At 38.8% G+C, this 15,487-nt stretch overlaps 1 protein-coding gene and 2 long non-coding RNA genes across 4 annotated transcripts in view; 2 read left to right on the forward strand and 1 right to left on the reverse strand.

The window, feature by feature from the left end:
* The window catches only part of LOC121912801 (gamma-aminobutyric acid type B receptor subunit 1-like), a 151,144-nt gene that overhangs the window by 82,115 nt on the left and 53,542 nt on the right, over window positions 1–15,487 (forward strand). The window lies entirely within an intron of this gene.
* On the reverse strand, window positions 5,525–6,736 carry LOC121912803. The gene is made up of 3 exons (XR_006100152.1): window positions 6,591–6,736; window positions 6,269–6,335; window positions 5,525–6,177 (listed from the first exon to the last, which is right to left on the reverse strand). It is a non-coding gene; the product is annotated as an uncharacterized LOC121912803 (long non-coding RNA).
* Window positions 9,886–13,981, forward strand: LOC121912804. Of its 2 annotated transcripts, none has more exons than XR_006100153.1 (4): window positions 9,886–10,167; window positions 11,172–11,358; window positions 12,515–12,674; window positions 13,329–13,981. It is a non-coding gene; the product is annotated as an uncharacterized LOC121912804 (long non-coding RNA). The 2 variants fall into 2 exon arrangements; XR_006100154.1 differs by having other exon boundaries at window positions 11,172–11,274.

The raw sequence follows: 15,487 nt of genomic DNA on the forward strand, positions 1-15,487 counted from the left end.
TCCATACACATTTTTGTCCTCACCCACCTAATCAAAATTAATAAAATTGCTATTTTACTTATTTTAGTTGCTCAATTTTATTTTGTCTTTGTCATTTTTTATGGGCTGGAATTTGCTCAACTTAATTCCCAAATTTGTAATCATAATTTAATTCAATAAGTTCAAGACTTATACGTAAACATGTATTGTTCCCTGGCACTGCAGCAATTCAGTATTATATTTCCATGAAGCTGGCAAACTTGAGAGAGACAGAATGGTCAAAATTGATGAGGCTGAGATTACAGCCCAACCAATACTGGATTTTGAGGCCGATAGCGATATCAATTGTTGGGCCTTGGTTAAAGGTTTGGCTATTAGCAATAATTAATGATTATCAAAGATAAATGTTATTAAAATCAATAGAAATTATTAATAAGAATTAATAATAACAGGGCACCACCCTGGGGTCGGGGAAGAAGATAGCCAATCAACTGATTTAGTTTCAAAATGTACAAAACTATTCTAACTATATCAATAGCTAATTAAGGTTGAAGGATTTTGCAGAGGTTGGCAAAATTCACTCTTGTGCAGCATTAAACAGACATGTATATCCAAGATCATTTATTTAAAAAAAGGTAAAAGCAAAACACACAATCTGTTATCTTAGCTAAAATGTACTAAAAGAGTAAAAACACATACGGAATCTTCCTAAGTGTACCTATATACAGATGTGTATGTGTATGTGTGTGTGTGTGTGTGTGTGTGTGTGTGTGTGTGGGTGTGTGTGTGTGTGTGTGTGTGTGTTCGCATGTGAACTGCAAATAAGGCAAAACAATAGCAAGATGGCTGAAGTCACATGGTGACTGAACACACAGCATGCAGACAATATGGCAAAGAAATTACACAGACAAAAGGCCAGACCATGTGGTGTCTTGAAACCACATGTGCTGCCAAAGGCAAAGTGTGCATAGCTTGGTTTTAAACCTCTTAAGTGTGTGTAGGATAAAGGTGCCAGATTAGGAAGAGGTGTTAGTTGCATGCAAGTCCTAGTTACTGGATGTAACATTTGTAAATGAACTTAGCAGTGTGGCTATTCGATAACCTGGCCATGAATAGGACATCACAACAATAGCTCAATGAATAAAATTAACTGAATCAATACATGTACAGTACATTGAGTTAAACAGTCTTGTTTAGTCATGTGTGCTACTATACTATGCCCAGTTCGTTACCAAGTCCACGGAGAAAGAGATTTGCTTTGTGGTGTGCTGCTTCCTAGCTGGTGAATTCTTGGTTGAGTCAGGCTGAGTCTTAGGCAGGCTCTTGTGTCTTCTGCTGTAAAGAAAATACTTCTGTGTGTATCTGCTGTGAGCAGGCCACATGCGAGAGCAAAGAGCTGAGAAGAAGAGCTGCTCCTTCAGCAGCAGTGTGGAGAAGGAGAGGAGCAATTCCTGCTGCTCCTGGGAGCAGTGAGAGAAAGAAGTAGTGGAGAGGGGGAGCTCTGGTTTTGTTAACCTGGGTCCGTGGACAGAGTTCACACTTGGGTGTGAACAACCAAGGACTCTTGGTTTCTTTAGGGCTCCCTTTGTTTCTTGTTGAAACATGTGGTCAGCCTGTGAGACCCAACGCAATATTGGAAAGTTTAGAAAATCTGATAATGACGTATTGGCCAGTAGTTTTTTACATAAACACATGCCATAAACCTAAATTTTTTAAATGGATTTAGGGTTTTTCAATAACTGTGACAAGGATATGTAGTTAGTGGAACATTTTAGAGTGTAAAACTAACCTTGTCAGTGCTGTGTGATGGACAAACCATGTAATGGAGACACTGAACTCCACGTCCTCAGGTTGTAAAGTAGGTTTTCTGTTCTAAATTGACAACATCATCAGGGTTATATTCTCTGACTGTAGAAAGCCACAGTATACATTATACAACAGTTACAGGCTGAATAGTACTGAACTCTACAGAAGTGTATAGCATTCACTTGAGAAAAAAATGCCCTGTTTCTCTGAATGAACAAGATAATTATCTTGGAATTCTGAGAAAAGTTTTCATGGAAAAAATAATTCTGCTCTGTTTTTCTGAATAAACAAGAAATCTCAAAATCCTGACTGTGGTAACAACACCATCTGCGCAAAGTCAAAAAACTAATAACAATATAACAATCTAATGACAATCTATGTTACTTAAAGGGGACCTATTATGCTTTTCCTTATTTTCAGTCATATATATATATAATGTTACAATGTTAGATGTTCATGTTTAAAAGTGGTTAATGTGTCAAATAATGAGGTAAATGTATGGAGAAGTAACCCCTGTGAGCAAAAAACTCAGCTACAAAGCTACAGACTGCTCTGAACGCTCAGCTTCCAATGTTTTTTTTCTACTTCAGCCCAAGCCAGCATTGGCTTGTGACGGATTTCTTTATTTGGACATCTGCTTGTGTCCAAGCAGATACTTGTGACGCACAGTGCACAAGTTCACTGCTCCACTCTGCTAATATTATGGCATTTTTCTATTGTTTTGGAGGTAGTCATGCCAAGCCATGACTCCATTACACAGCAGGGCAAAGTAAAATAAGTAGTTTACTGTTGGAGGTGTGCTGGTCGTCTGCAGCTCTTCATCAAACATCTCACTGTGGCTGTTTCTGCTTGTACTATTCCTCCCTGCATTACTTCTAACTGATCCGCTGAACAAAGAGCTCCAAATATCTCTATATGTTCTTGTTTTGACGAGTGAGGAACACATTTCACAAATTCTTTACAATAAAAGCCTCCTGTTATTTAGTCATTGAAAAGCTTAATCTGAAGCAGGAAAGCAGGAAATGTTGGGTTTGCATCAGCAGTAACTTAACATGACTCTGATAAGTGCTGCCCCTCAGCAGCTTCCGGAAAACTGGCCAATCAGAGCAGAGTGTGCTCATTGGGCGGGAGGTCTTAAAGAGACAGGAGATCAAACGGACTGTTAAGAGACAGAGGCTGCATAAAGGGTCAGTATAAGATAAATAAGGAGTTTTTTGAACTGTGAATCATGCAAAGCTACTCTAGTGGAGTCCGAAAATAAAAATTTAGAGCTGGAAATGTCCAGCTTTAAAGACGTGTATCTCCCATGTTTCAATCCAAATCCAAAATATAAATACATTAAACTGAACAGGCGGGACATGTTTACTTCCATGAAATTGAGCTCTCAAGTAGGAATGGGAGCTTCTCTTGGGATTTTGAGGTATCTCATTAATTCAGAAACACAGAGAAGATTTTTTTTTTCATGAAAACTTTTCTCAGAATTCTGAGATAATTATCTCATTAATTCAGAAAAACAGGGCAATTTCTTTTCTGAAGTGAATGCATTGCACTTCCGTAGAACTCCACATAATCAGTAAAGCAATCTTGATGTGTGCAATCACTGGATTGCCCCTTTAGATTAAAGCTGTTGTGGACATGGTTTAACTGACAGTAAGGCAATAGAGTGTTGTAAATGAGATTTAGTAAGTTAAATTTCTGCTGCTCAGATATTTAGTTTCTTTTTAGTTCTTTTTATTCAGTATGCTTGTCAGCAAAGCGGGAGACACTACAGACATTTCTGTCGCCTAGTCTCCTGGTACTATAAATAATAGCCCCAAAAATAAACATTACAGTCAGAAAATCAGTGCCTGCTGCAGTTTTATGTGGAATAACACACTGCATTTAGTTGGTCATTGTTTCTAAAGACAGAGCAATAGATAGGTAAGATCATAAGAAGGAAACTTGTATTTGGTATTCTATTTAACTAAGCACAATATATAAGATATAAGGTAAAAGATAAAAATATGTTTAAGTACATAAGCTAACTAATATATTTACAAAAATGGAAAGTAAAATAAGGAAAATGTGTACTGTATTTAGTTGCTCATTTTTAATTTGTCTTTGTTATTTGTTATGGGCTGGAATTTGCTGGACTTTATACCCAAATTTGTAATCATGTAACAACTTCAACCACATTCCTAAAACATGTTTTAAAAAAAGTAGATTAATATGTATTTAGTTAGTCATTGTCTCTGAATATAGTCTGATAGATAGGAAGATCATAAGGAAGGAAAGTTGTATTTGGCATTTTATTTAACTAAGCACAGAGCTTGAAATTAAAGGGGGAATTCAGTGCTGTGAATATGATGATTTCTTAAAACCAGGTATAGTAGAAATGTGCAATCATTTTTGAAAATGGTGCCCTATGACTAGAGCAAACTGAGAAAAAGAAGGCTATAGATTCCCCATAACACTCTTAAAGGAGGATCCTACAACAACCAGAATGCATTGCACACTTCCTGTCCAATCAGACTGACTGACTACTGATGATGTGTTTACAGCCAGCAGAGCAGCTATTTAACAAAGACAAAGTTAGTGGGTAGTTATATCTACTGAGGCTTATTTTCATTTACAAAACGTTTGTCCTCATCAAGTCTGAATATATTGTACCAATGTGCAAGGATCATAAAACAAAAGGCGCACTAGAGTTGGTTATGTTGATCAATGCAAACTTACCAAGAGCTTTAATGTTACCCAAGCCTGAATGCTGCCAGAGCTACCGGTAGACAGTCAAAAGATTTTGAGTCTACTGTCTGCATTTCAGCTTTTTTTGGGAAACAGTTAAAGTCTGATATAAATTTCTGTCAGAAAATAAACTCAGGTTTACCAAAGCACCACAAAGTTTGTTGCAGTGCAGAGTTATCTGTCTTTCTCCATTCTCCCTGATGATCCTCAGTCTGCAGCGGTCGATGGGGCAGCCTGTCCGGATGCAGGCTCCTGTCTCTTGGCTGCCGCTGTAATGCAGCTCCGCTCTGGGGATATTTTAAAGTATTTAGTAGTATGATATTTTAGTGTCTGCTTTTCGGAGGGGGAATGTTTCAGGAGACGCCCATTTTACTATCCTTGATCCTTCCTTCCTATCCTGTCTTCCCAACTACGTCACTGTACACGTCAAATGACGACGCTGATGCCTGAAGAACAGATTTTGCAGCTGCACCCCAGAGACACAGAGAACATTAAAAACAACTGTTGCTGTTTTTCACACTATATCCTAAATTCAGATAGATAGAGATAAGGTTTAAAATGGGCAACGTCGTCCTTTAACACCCACCAACCCGCCAAATGCAGGTAAAAATTAACTATGGCGGGTAACATTGTAAAGTTACTAGCTAACTTGGCTAGTGATGAATCAAACTCTAAATATCACTGCATCTGTTTGAAGCAGGCTGCAGAAACAATACTCCTAGTCCTAATCATACATTTTCCATGACGTGACGTATTTACTGACGTGTAACACAACCATTAGGTGGCCATAGTGAGTGGTCACTATACTTAATGTCAATTTATCTATGAGTTTGCCAAGTTAGCTAATTATGTGGAGATTTCTGACTAGGGTAAAAAATCCAAATGAACAGAAGAGGAAGGCTGAGGATAAAAATGAAAGCGAGGAAGGGGAGAAGAAGAAAATGAGGATATATAATGCCAAAGGATCAGGTCATGTTTGTATTTGATCCAGAAACAAACATAATATACTGTCAGGATTGCTGGATCTACACGTCTGGAAAGTACAAGACAAACCATTTTGTGTTTGGGACAAATAATTTCAAGGTTGAAGCTGTCAAAGAGATGTATTATGCTATTGTGACCCAATTCAATAGGTAAAATACAAATTCCAGTATACAGTTGGATACTGGACCACATGCCAAGGTTTGATTGCTGGAGCAGGATGGATGATTATTTAGACCACCTCAGTAGGTTTAGCTTGATGACATATATTGAAAATATGGCAAGTGCAGTACAACCTTTCATCTCTAATTTGGTTACTTAACACTCTCACCCATAGTAAAAGAATGTAACAAAATTACATCAAAAGAGAATGGGCCCAAAATACTGAGATAAGAAACAAAATTATACCTCCGGAGGATTTGACTCAGTCTTTATGGTATCAAAACACACCATTTAAATTGTGAGATTTCAGTGTTAAAATCTCTTATTGTCCTTGCAGGATATGCAGAGGAACAGTGAAATGCAAGTCTGCCCTACCACTCAAGCAGAATCAGCAAAGTTCACAGTCCATCCAAAATATTTCAAATTCTCTTGAAATAAGTCATCATCACAGTGGATCCTGGTACAGTGGCTCGCCATCTTTGGAGTGGATCATTGTTGAATCACAGGCCTACATCAAAACCTGACCTGTACAACACAGTCATGAATTAGCCTATCTTTAACACTGCACACAAACATCTACAAGCAAACCAAATCATTGGTAAGAGTTGTTTCTTACCAAAGGGAACAAGAAACAGGGCTCTCTTGAAGCCTCAAAATGGCGACTGTGTGGTGCCGCGGAGCAACTACAGGAAAAAACTTTTATGAGTGCATTGCACTGCACAGCGTATACAGCTACATTCAGTACAAAAACACACACACTCTCTACAATGTGCATATAACCTGTATTGTTTACATACAACGTTACAACCGGCTAACCACATCTTGTAGAAGATCCAGCCTATACAATTTCACATCCACTTGCTTAGTTAGCAACGCTAGCCATTAGCATATCACTGTTGTGAGTTTAGCTCAACAGTTTCTCATTCAGTTCAACTCACCGAGAAAAGTCCCAGTAATTCCAAAAGTCTATCTCAACAGAACAATGTTCATTGGACCTTTAGTTAGCAAGGTTTTCTCTGACAAACTTCTACCGAAGGAAGAAGTCTTTCTGGCTTGGAGGACGAAAGTTTTTTACTCTGTCCATTTCTCTCTCTCTGTCAGCACCTCACACACAGGGTGGAGCTTACTCTCTTTTCACTTCATGGGCTTTCAGAATAATATTCACCTGCCTATTAGTTTAATTAACATCAAATAATTTCCTTCAGACAGTTAAAAATAGACATTTCTTTTCTCCAGCATTCTCACTAAATAAGACACCCTCAGTACTAGCCCTCTATGCTAGCAGGGTAGTACACATTTTGCTGAGGCAAAAGAGAAAAAGAATTACAAAGACCATTGTTATCATCATGTTACCATCATCATTTTCTGGTTAAACTGCATGTTAAGTCAGATAATGAGGTTCAAGTTCAAGCTCAAACCGGTGCCTCTAGGTGAAGCACTGGTTTGAACTTGAACTGAACCTGTTGTAAACCACAGCTAAACTACCTGAGTGCAAAGTGTAAGCTGTTTTCTTGCAGGCTTTCTAGAAAGGGCTGTTCTATTTATATTTGTGTTTGCATTTATACTCTGTAATTTACTCCTCCATATGCTAGCTGTTATTTGACTTAATTGCTTTTGGCAGAGTTATATTTGAAAAACTGACATGGAGACTAATCGACTAATTGATCACTGTGCACTGAGGGGGCAGGTTGTTTTCATCATATATATGCTGAGTGTGACGTGAGTGTTTTCATTAGAAATAAGAGGAAGCCTGCATGTTAGCTCAGAGAGATGACTCCAATCCACTGCTATGCTTCTCATTGCAAGATACAGGATATCCAATGCAATCTTTGCAATATTCCAGTGTATTTAAGCAAAGCTGCTGCACCACTCACCTGCAAACACTGCTGCTGCTGTTTAATTAGCACTACATAAGCCCCATCTCCACCCCAGAATCCACTGGTATGCTCTGAGTATCATAGCCCATTTATACATTGGCGCATCATGTTCTTAAGCAGATCGGATTGCTGTCCAATATCAAAAAAGTCAAGAGGCATTAGAGACAGATTGAAATCTGATTCCTTAGGAGGTGGTTTGACACACATCCTAGAGCAAATGTTGAAAAGGTGTAAATGCATCCCCCTTTCCGAGACACCAACTGTAGCTTTTCTCCTTCTCAGTTTAACTACGTCAGAAAGAGTCCTGTGAAAGTAGACTAACAGTTTCTTTCCACTTTGATAACACCATTCACTTGAATGGGGAAGTGGTCTCAAACTTTTGGACCCTACTGTATGGTCACACAGAGGGTGTAACATGCTGTTGTGGTGTTCATCAGTGCAACCACTGAGAGATCTGTGTGGGTGAGAGAGCAGTAATCAGAATGGGTGAGGGAGTGTGGCGAGTGAGAGGCTGTGAAGACAAGCAAAACTTCAAACATCCAGAACTACCAAGTCATCCTGTACTGTGAGTGAAACTACTTCATATTCACTATATTCATTGTTTACCATTCTAAATTCTAACAATGAAATGTATGTGCTCTTACAATTCCCATAATGGAATGAAAAAAGCGGGGTCCATGGTATTTACTCCACTTTATGCTCACTATTCCATAATACAATGCGTCATGTGATTCTACAGCTGTCAACAAACTACTAAATGTTTTAAGTTTTGTTTGTTTTTTTTGTTGTTGTTGTTGTTTTTCAGCATTTTTAACAGTTACCAAATAGCTTCATTTGCATTCCCATAGGAAAGCAAAATCCAAGAAGTTGTTTGTTTCATTTCTCCTAGACACAAATGAGCTATTTTTAAAAACTAAGGTGAGACCAAAGGCTTTTACTCCTACTTCTCAAATTCAACTCAGGATAATCTCATTTATGTCTTACTCTGATCAAAACAAGAGATCTCTAAATCATCTTCAGTGTTTCGCCAGGCCAACGAGAACCCCCGCCAGGCCAAAAAATCTTTTTTTAAATGCCAAAAATAATGCCAAATATCCAGTCTTTTGGAAATCAATAGCGTTTGGGACCCTCTGAGCAGCGCTGTTTCGAAACGTGAGTCAATGTCTGTGTCATTGCCTGGGAAACTCCAGGTAGCGTAACTCCTTTTAAGGAATAGGGCAGTATGTAAGCGAGTGAGTGGTTAAGCGAGAGAGCGAGCATCAGAAAAGTGACGGTGAATGTGAGCAGAGCAGACTAATAGGTGAGCAGTGAGGCCATATTCAGACTAAATCAGATGGTGCGGCATTCAGCCGCAGGGTCGAGTGGAGGTGTGTGGGGGTGTGGGCATGTTTATTTAATAACGTTTTATTTTATTTAATATTTTTTATTCTGATTCACCGGATTTTTTAAAATGAGTCGGGAAGCAGACCGCAAAGCCTAACTTTACTTATAACGTTAGTTGTTGTTAGTAGTAAATGTACAGTACAGACTACAATGTGTCAGTTAAGAAATGCTGCAGCTTGTCAAGACCAAGAAAAGTGACGTCTGTTGTTTCCCCAATGCTGGAAAAGTGAAGGGGGTTAGCTAAGAAGTTAGGTTAGCCTAATCTGACGACACTAAACAGAGAACTAGAGAAGAGAGAAATGTGTGGCTAATCATCCCCTCCCCCCAAACCACTCAACCTAGGGGAAACACTGATCTTAATTAAGTCTAATTTAAGTTTCCTGAACATGGTACCATGAGATCAGAGACAGAGCTCAAAGAAAACTCAGCTATGACTCCTAGGATCTCATGATTCTTCTCAAATATATCTATTTTCTCCTAGTGACCTCAGGAGAAACAACCACATATAACTCATCTGTGTCTTACTCTGATCAAGAGATCTCTAAATGATCTTAAACAAGTGTAATTTAAGTCTCCTGAACATGGATCAGAGAAAGCTCCAAGAAAACTCTGAGACATATTTGAGAAGAATCATGAGATCCTAGGAGTCATAGCAGTTTTGTCTTAGGTACCCTAGTGCTACTCCTCATTCAGCCGAACAGACTGGGGTATGTTACTCCTGGGACACACTGGATGCGTGAGCAGCGCGTGTGCCTCTTGCTTTTCATTTCGGCGGTCATGTTAACAGGTTAGAGCAGCCACACAGCCCGCGTGTCGAATGCGTTTCACGGGAGGCTGCTGCGTCGCTTCATCTAGAGATTTGAGGTCTCACCTATTTTCTCCGCGTGACGCGCGGTGTTCTCAGAAGAAATACACAGGGAACACAATAGAACGATAGGGCTGCCAGTGGCAGAAGCGCCGCAGCAGACACACTTCCTGTGTGGATGCTGCAAGCGTGCGAGACGCAGCAGTTCAGCGACGCACACGCACTGCTGAGGTTCACACATCCAGTGTGTCCCAGGCGCACAGAAAAAAAAGTGCGCAGTGCCAATTCATTTCCTATTGGTCATATAGGCTGTCACTTCACTTCAGCTTCACTAATTGGTGGCCGACTGCACGAGTGGCCAAATAACATACAATCGTCAGCACCCTTATTTGGACTGTTAACTTTCGAGTAGGATACAGGAGCTGAAGTTGAGGAGAGAAGAAGTTGCAGGTAAGTTTTCAACTTCTTACATAGGCTATAGTTGTGTAACCATCAACAGTAGTATGCATGAACGCCTTCGGTAAAAAAAAAAATCTATCTTTCTTGTAGCTTAGCACCGCACATTATGTTCGTCATGTTTTAATTCAAGGCTCCTTTGTCATGTTTGTTTGTTTGGTAACACTCCTCGTACATCTTAAGAGTTATTACAGGTTCATAAAGACCGTTTTGTGTACACATCTAGTAAGTGTTATAAGTTAAATAGTGTAACGCTAATTCTGCTAGCTTTGCCATTTTTCTATGGGATTTCCCATTGTATTAATATGTTGTTAGCATCATGCTAAGCGAGGATTACTGTCCTGTCAGCCAGTTCAGTTTGTGACGTTGTCATGTTGTGAAACGTATTTATTTAAGTAAAAGCCCTGCATCCAAAACTTATGTAACAGTAAACATTTTTATCGGTTAAATGTAGTTTAAAATCAGCAGATAAAGTCTTCAACTGTTTCCTACTGTTGGAGGAAAACTTCCAAAAACATATTGTTAAATTTTACGGAGCAGAGCTTACCAATGAACATCTACTCCTGCTAAAAGATCATTCATGATTTCTCATAAACAGACACTGGCTCATTCTGTGATCATTTAACACAATTCAATTCAATCAATTTTAGTTCCATGTAAAGTGAATAAACATGATGTTTCCCAGATAATGCCTTTCTGTCGTAATGACGCAGTTTACACATTTTTATAACTGCTGATTTATTGAATCAGAGTTCTTCTGAGTGAAACACGATGCCGAATTTAGCAGAAGACCTCAGTAATATATTAAAGTCTGTTTTGTCAGGTAATAAATATTATCAGTGTTTGATAACAATAAAAAATGTGAATCAGATTAAATTAATAAACTTCCTTTCTGCACTGGCATACTTAACCATGTACAATCTTTGCTTATCTTGTTTGTCATATATGAAAATATATATATCATGCCAACATAATAAATTTGAAATGTTGATTTACAGAATGACCGGATCCAAACCAAAAGACTACATTTCCCTTCAACCAAAATGAGGGACGTACAGCTGGAAACTATAGAGGAAGAGGCTAAGAGGATGATTAAAAATAGTGACTGTCCAATTACATTTTTTTAACTGTTGTGTTGCTTTCATTAGGGTCCCATAGAGTACTGGGAAATGTGCGTAGATAAAGGTAAAAAGTAAATCAGTTAAAATGTACGCTGAGTAAATTACATTACATTTTTAACTGGACCACCTTTAGGCTACCAGATACATTGCATTAAATGTAAATCCAAAAAAAGTGGAACAACTTCACGCAACCGAGCCCTTGTGTCCAAATCAACAATAAAATCCATTTTTATAGATGGCACCTTGCAGCCTGTGCATACAGCTGATTATCAATTAAAAATATGCCACGTTCACTAACATACTCACCAGGTGGTGCAATAAATCATTGATTAATTAAGGTAGGGGGGTGGGGGGGTGTTTAGCATCGACACATTTCTCCATTCTGTATTTCTCTGTTCAGCATCGTCAGGTTAGGCTAACCCATTGTTGCTAACTTTCGGGCTAATCCCCTTCACTTTTCCAGCAGTTGGGGAAAGAACAGACGAGACATTTCTTGGTCTTGAGAAGCCACAGCAATTAATATACACTATACACACTATAGTCTGTGCTGTACATTTACTGCCATACTGACAAATTACTGCTCACCTTTTCCTCTGCTCTGCTCGCATTCACTGTCACTTTTCTGCCACTCGCTCTCTCACTTAGCCACTCACTTGCTTAGTACTGCCCTATTCCTTAAAAGGAGCTACGCTATTAGGAGTTTCCTAGGCAATGACACAGACATTGACTCATGCTTCGAAACAGCGCTGCTCAGAGGCTCCCAAACACTATTGATTTCCAAATGAATGGATATTTGGCATTATTTTTGGCATTTTTGGCTTGGCAGCCCACCAGGCCTGTACTATTATAGGGGAAACACTGAACAGTAGATGTAATTCATTACTTCCACCTCTGGATCCCAGTAACCATATAAAGATAGTCTTAACATTGACTGAAGTCTAATTTCTCTTATACCTCTCTTGGGAATGCGTTGCCCACCCTTTTATAGATGGGATTCTAATTATTGGAACATTGGAATTGTATTGGTAAAATGAAATTCATTACAATGAAGTTAAACATAGCTTAAAGAGTTTAATTCTAAATGCACTGAAAAAGCAAATATAATGCCAATGAAAACATGACATTTTCAAGAGCAGGATATATATCGGCATCATAGGAGATAGCTTGTTTTCTTGTAAAATGTGACATGCTAACTTACATTGTTTTTGGTTTATTTAAAGGCATTTTGCATTTGTCACCTTTGAGGACGGCTATACAGAGAAGTTGTTGAAAGTGTGGCACAGAATGACAGAGGGTCCTGGCTATGTGAGAAGTGTAGTTCAGAGTTCATAAAACTTGTGGAAGAGAAGAAGAAGATGGAGGACATTCTTTCCAGCGTAAGTAAGTTTATATTGTTAGACGTTGCCATGATGGTTATACCATCTAGTGACAACTTTTAAACCGTTAAATACATTAAAATGAAATTGTGCAGTGAATTACCAAATGTAAGTCACAGAGCAACTTCATTTGGCAGGCGAGCTCCTATGTTAAAGTTTGACCACATATCCATTGGAGCAAAAAAGTCTATGCAACCCAGCTCGCTTTTTACATCCCGCCTTAGCCTACTGTAACTACACTTGATCCAGTTACTAACATAGTTAAATATTCTGTGATTCTGTCTATAAGTGTTTACATTTGTCGCTGTCCTGTTTATATTTTCTGGAACGGCAGATGCCTTGGCCACTCTGTGTTGCAGACTGTAGGCTATAAAATAAGATCAGTCATGGTATATTTGGTTCTCAGTTAATTCCTGAGATTGGTGGTTTCTTGTTTACTTGTTTAACGGAGATAGTCCTCAAACAAATTTAACATTTTGCCTAGCAACACCACGCTCTGTGTCTGTGCCACGTCCTTGCCAGATCCAGTCTAGCCTGCCTGTAAACCTGACATAAAAATCTATCTAAACTTGACAGTGCATACCTAGTAGTGACAGTGTAATATAATGTCAGAATAAACAGTGGTAAATATTTGACTTGTCTGTGATGTTTGTGTCAGATATCATCCTTTGAAGAAGGCTCTTCAAGAGCTCCTCACCAGTATTGGCCCATTTCTGTCGTGCTTGCCTCCATAGTGCACCAATGTGAGCATGGCAGCCTACGACTTTTCCATCTCCTTTTTGAGCAAGATTGGGATTGGTGGGCTGTGAGTTGATTTTTGGTATGTTGTGAAAAGATATAGAAATACATAGGTGTTTATAACCTTTGGTGTAGATGCTTTTGTTTTGTGAAATACTTAATATTTGAAATTTCAAGCCCTTCTAAAACAATTAATTCTTTTTTAGGGGTCAAACTACAATGTTTAAGAACTACTGTTTATAATCTTTGGTATAGCTGTTTGTTGAAATATTGAATATTTGAAATCTCAAGCTGTTATCTAATGATTAATCAAGTTAAATAGTCTGAAAAGGGAAAATAAGTCATTTTTGGTGTCAAAGTTCATTCAGTTTATGCAACTATGGGAGAATCATGAATCATGAATACATTTTTTTATCTGTCATGAACCACAAAGGTTGAGATCAGCTGCTCTAACTGACATTTGCACTGTGGTCTTGTTTTGATTTTGAATACCAAGTTAACACTGATGTTGCAAGTAAAAGTTGCATGTTTAATGTAAATGCAAAATAAAAGTCTGGCTCAGTTGGCTTCAAATTCTCTGAGTTGGTTCTTATTTCTCCCTAATGCTCCGACCCTTCATTCTCACCCTTGTCTCCCTTTTTCTCCTAAGGGGGTTTTAGGAGAAACATTTCAGATTTAAGGGATCTCAAGAAGATAAGGAATTGAGATCTTACTTACACCTCCCTAGTGCTCCTCATGGCTTTTTAGGAGCAATAGGCAAACATGAATGAACTCAAAAAGATACAATGATGAGATCTCATCTATTACTTGTAATCTCAATTCAATATCCATTTGTTTTACCTAAGTCTCAAAAATTCAGTCTCTCGTTGTCTCATTTTTTCTCCTAAGGGGGTTTTAGGAGCAACAATTCAGACTGAAGTGAGCTCAAAACAATATACAATGAAAATCTTACTACTTTCTCAAGAGTTAAAGAAAAGACTATCCTGAGCAAAAGATTTTTCCTCTGGGTTACCACCACCCTCTGGACCAAAGTAGCGCTGATCCTGATTCACATGTAACCCAGGAAAACCATGACAGACTCTAATCAGATTTGAGTTGTAGCTGACGGAGATGCATATACTGTATGTGGCTAAGATGAACAAAAGTGTGTTAAATCTGGATTTGATCTGGACTTTTCAAATGACAAGTTTAAATGGGACCTAAAATCCTGCCTGGTTTTGGCTTGTGTGTAGTGATGAGATCAGAGCCTAGATGCCAAATATCTACACCGTGTATATATTCTGCATTCACATACAGTAATAACCACAGCCTGTATATAAAGCTGGATGTCACATGCTGCTTTCATTGGAGCCAGTTTGAAGACCAGAGTTGCAGCTTATGGTCGGCGTCATCTTCTCCATTTGGAGCCAGGACCTTCCAAATAAGGAGTGTGGGGTGTTGCCTTTCACTCTCTGGAAACACACCATGTGACTTCCAACTCAAGCGAATGCTAGCTTACTGGGATCACTGATAAGTGCACACTTGGGCTAATGTTAGCTACTTTAGCTAAACTGTGCTAATTGGGCAGGTATTATAATCAAGTAACATTAAACTTAATGAAATATTGCAACAATAGTCCAACTCAGTGTGAGTCCCAGAGCAGGGGAGAACAGCAGGTGAGCATGCTGTCAATCAATGCCCACATGGCTGACATCAAAGCCACTATAGGTCTTCAGATCTTATTAACGGAGCAATAATTTCCACAATGACCACCAGCACACTTATTAGAGGGCCTGAATTTAGAGATCAAGACCTTAATGACTCACTGAAAAAAAATATTGAATTAGTATTTCTAGAGAGAAGTTGAAGCTTTTTGAATGGGAGTCAATTGGAGGAGCTAGCAGCTGTGTGTGGGCCTTTTAGGCCCTGTTTACACCTGGCATAAACATGCATCTCATGTGATCCAATCACAAGTGGGCAGTTCTAAGTACAGGTGTAACACATCCAAGACGCATTGAGGATGCATTGAGATCCAATCACATTCTGAGGTGGTCTGGGCCGCATGTGGCCACATTCATTTAGCAGTGCAAACACAATATG

The sequence above is a fragment of the Thunnus maccoyii genome, chromosome 15 (genome assembly GCF_910596095.1).
Source record: "Thunnus maccoyii chromosome 15, fThuMac1.1, whole genome shotgun sequence".
Classification (NCBI taxonomy): Eukaryota; Metazoa; Chordata; class Actinopteri; order Scombriformes; family Scombridae; genus Thunnus; species Thunnus maccoyii.